This window comes from Excalfactoria chinensis, chromosome 5, assembly GCF_039878825.1.
Source record: "Excalfactoria chinensis isolate bCotChi1 chromosome 5, bCotChi1.hap2, whole genome shotgun sequence".
Lineage (NCBI taxonomy): Eukaryota > Metazoa > Chordata > Aves > Galliformes > Phasianidae > Excalfactoria > Excalfactoria chinensis.
Genome location: NC_092829.1, coordinates 42,847,716 through 42,852,242, shown reverse-complemented (window position 1 = coordinate 42,852,242; position 4,527 = coordinate 42,847,716).

Sequence of the window (4,527 nt, the reverse complement as noted above, 5' to 3'; positions counted from 1 at the left end):
CGCGCAGTCCTGCGGCGCCCAGCTCCCCTCCCCGCCCCTTCTGGCGGTTTCCAAAGCCGTCCGCTTCCAGGCGCATGCGCCGATGGGCGACGGGGGGGGGGGTCGCGGTACTTCCTGTCTGCGCGTGCGCCAGCCGTTTAGCCGTGGGGGGAGACGCTTTAGCGCGGTATCGGTCTTGCGCATGCGCCGTTGTGCTCTGCGGGCTCCGCAGCGCGGCGCGGCGCACGAGGCCGCTAGGGGGCGCTGCTGCGCTGGGAACGAGGCTTCGGGGCCGCCATCTTGCGGGCGGTGATGCCGTGCCCTTGGGCTGCGGTTCCGCGGCGATGTCGGCAGCGGGGCGGGCCGCGGGCACGGCCTGGGATGGGAGCTCCCGGCGAGAGGGAACACGGGAAGGAGGCCCAGGCGGTGCTGCCCTTCTGCCGGCCGTGAAAGCTCTCGCGGTGCGAGCACCTACACAACGCCTCTGTCAGCTCCTGCCGCGTATGGGAGCGCGGAGCCTGAGCGCCGGGTGCGGTGTGTGCAGGAAAATGGCTCTTGTCTCAGCCCCTGTGCCGTGCGGACAGCTGGCCCTGCCATTACAATGGCTGTCCCCAGCTGAGGAGGTGACCTCCTGCAGCAACACAGCGCGACTGCGGCTCTTTCCAGAAGAACAAAGCAGCTTTAATATTCATCTGAGTGCTGCTTTGGGAGATAAAATCTGATCGTTTCAAAGCCTATTTAAATAACATAACAGTTTCCTGTTGTTAGAATCTGCTGCAAGAATTTAGCCCGTAATTAAAATTCTAGTGCGAATTTCGGCAGCTGGAAATAGAACAGTGCAATTAGGAACACTCCAAATATAGCACTGACTTCTTTTTCACACTACCATCTCATCTACATGGAGTGGGAACGGCCTCATCTTTCTGCTCGCCTTGATACTCAGAAAAATGAGTACTACAGGATATAATGGATTGGGAGCCATTGAACAAATATAGTTGATGCCAGATGCAAGCTAACCAGCCAGCACGAGAGAAAGGCTCTCATATTCCCTTATCACTATCACCACTTCCTCTACTGGAAGCAGAAATCAAGTCAGCCCACAGAACTGTTACAGAAACAAATCATCTTTCCCTTGCTTCCGCTGGTAGAAAAGAGGCTAAATCTGGAAATAAATGCATCTTGCAAAATTAGGTACATGGCCTGCGTGTACAAAGCTTGTATACTGATGGAGTAGCTGATAACAAACATTGTGTCAATATAACTCCCTTCAGGAGATTAGCTCCTATGCATTTCTTTGTACCACACAATTATATATGTGCAACCGAGTTTCAGCGAGGGAATGATAGACATTTCTTGAAGTAGTGTTGAAATAGTATGCAGACCCCACAGAGGAAAGGGAAGAAACTCAGTGCTGCTATTCATAATTGCAATCTTTGTCATAAAGGCATGTTGAAGGGAAAAAGTGGTAACAGACCTCATCGCACTTCTTACATCTGCAAGTACACAAACTAGGAAGTTACAGCTCACTGTACCTGCCCCTGGTTTGGCTACTCACTCTGGGTTTAATTCAACCTGAGGATTCCTGGGCTACTCACAAGTAATTCAAGAAGCTTAGACATGAGAACATATTATTATCTCCATAGAATTTGTTTCCACTGGAAAACAGATAATTCTACCTCAGAGATTACTCCTACTGAGATTTGTAGACACTAGAGAGAACACCGTGCTTTCCTGAGAGCATCACCATTTTCTAACCGAATCTTTTCCTGCTTTGTTATTAGTCCTAGGAAATACAGGCTTTTCCACGGAGACGCTACTCGGTGTCTTTTAATCGCCATTTTTAACCTATGCACTTACCCTCGGGTTGGTTATTCGCTGAAGGTGGCCCGTAAACTCAACAGAAATACCGGCTTTGCCATCTAGTGGACGTCCAGGAAAACAGCGTGTAGCCTACAGCCACGAGGCAGGTGGTTTTGCTTCCCCAAGAGCGTCATCACCACAAATAGGGAGCCCTGGTGCAGGAGCATTAAGTGAAGCACCTGATATCAGTGTAGTAATTAAAATGGAATGTAAGCTATGGGAAAGGTGAGAGAACAAAAGTCATAAAGCCCCGTTATTTGTAACATACGGACATCGTGTATATATTAAAAAAGGTTGAAAGGTAATTAGGGAAGCTATAATGGCAATTACTTGCACTTATCTTGCAATAAAAATGTTCGTGCCATTTTCTCCTGTGTCATTCTTTTATTTTCAATCCCAGTCCCTTCTCTATCCATCTCTATCCTTCTCGTATCTCCCATAATCTCTCTTCTCCAAACCTGTCTTTTTTTTTTTTTTCTGTCATTATGTTTGTTTGTTTTTTCCTACCTTCCCCTACATCTTTTGCTTTGATACTCTTTTGTATTTACTTTCTTTGTATTTAACTTTGCTTTCAACAGATTTGTTGTAACATCCTCACTGAAAAACAGTTACGGCAGAATTAAGGCCAGACGTGCTTTGTGGTTGCTCACAGAATCAGAGGGGACGCTTAAAAGGTTGAGCAGAATGATGTCACAGGGATGTGGGTGTGCAGGAAGCTCACTGGGACTGCATCTAACTTTGGGCACGTGTTTAGCACTCAGCATTGCAGTCTCACCTATAAAACTGAAACCTGTCAGTTATGCATTAACATAAACAATAATAATTTGTTTGGTGAGAACTCTATACTTGTATCTCTTTAACAGCGCCTGTTTTGGAAAGCCAAGCGTTCCCATTTATTTGTGTGAGAAACAAAAGAGAATCCTTCAGCTAGGAAGCTGATTTCAAACTGTTTGATGGCTGATCTTTTCCAAGGAACCCTCAGAAGCAAACTGGTGATTAGATTTTGTTTCCTCTGTCACTGACAAGCGTCTGTCATAGTACTGCGGGAGTTCCCACACTCATTTAAAACTGTTGTAAGGGTTTGCAAGGACTGATGTCACAAGCATGTTTTAAAATATGCTCCAAACTAAACTAAACTGATGCATAAAAGCAGAGTAACAAATTCATTTGCCCCTGCAAACTAACAAAGTACACTTTAGGTTCTATTTTGTAGGTGTTGCAAGCATACAAGAATATTGTGGAATGGCTGTGTGTTGTGTATCTCTGGCTTGAGTTTCAGGCATGATCAGTCCTGAGTCCCTGAAGGATCTAGAAGTAGCACAAAGGTACATATCTACTACATGGGGAAAAGCATCTGCTGCAAAATGCGGAGCCAGATTCTACCTTTACTTCTTGCACAGTGTCCCAAAGCTGACTTGAAGGCAATAACAAGCAAACATGGCTGAGAAGTTCCAAGGGATCCACTACTCTGTGGCTTCAGCCCATACCAGAGTGGAAGTGCAGCAGATGGAAAGGGATGTTGCAGGCTTTGAGCTACAGAAAGCACCATGGAGTTCAATTGTGCAGAGCTCTGCTTCTGAGGAAGTATTTGTCCTTAGGTAGACACAGCACCAAATACACAACAGTGGAGCGTAATGCTAATCTTTTCTTCGTGGTACCAGTTCAAGCTTGTTGACGCACAATAGAGCTGAAACCCTAACATGGAAATCCCATATGGCATTCAGACTGGCTGTAACAAATAATAATTTCCACTTCAATAGCATGCAAGGAACTCATAGCACGTTGTGAATGTTAATTAATCCTTGCAGTCCAGTTGGGATGCAGATGGATTACGTCCCTCATCACCGAAGGAAAGATAGCTCCAGCATGAACCACAGCAACTCTGTAATGTTAGTTGGGAATTTCTGCCAGGGTGCGTACTGTACTGAAACTACAGGGGAATTCAAGTGGAGAGACTGAGGAGAGAAAGATTTGAATACAAACTGAAGCTCAAAGTTGGCATTGCATCCTTCCCAGCACCATGCCATGAAACAAAGATGTTAAACAGCAGGCAACTCACCACCACCGCAACCGCGGCATAATTTCATACCGCAGCCTTATAGGTACTGATTGAGCTAGATGAGTATTGGCAAACGTGTTGTTCAAGCAATTGCGGGGGATTCTAGCAGAAAAGCCGAAAGCACAGCCGAGTAGCTAATAAGTGGCTGTTCTTCAGTCACGCTGCACTCAAAATAGCTTTCCAGCAGGGGAAAAAGCAAATTCTATTGGCTTCAACACCTGGTTGAGCAACTTAATAAGGACAAAATTGAAAGTTAGAGCTGAAAGAGCTGAATCATTATTTATTTTATAACTACATCTTCATCACACAGTTCACTCTAAAATGGGAGTTATTTCATTTCAAATCAAGCTCGTGCCAGCTTTTTCAGTAGGCTCATTCAGCACAGAGGCGAGGCAAAGGTTCTTTGAAAACAATTTCCAATGGCAGCTGCTTCGGAGCAGGAGAGCAATCTGCAATCATAGGGAAGAATTTCTTCCCATTTTCTCCTGTTCCCCCCTGCCTTTCCCAAGGTGCACTTATAATGCACCAGGAAAATGGGAGCGGTGCAGATGAAGCTTAGACTAAACGTAATGTCTAATCCTTATGATTAGACTTCGATGAAGCCCGGTAATTACTGTTGTCTTCCTCTC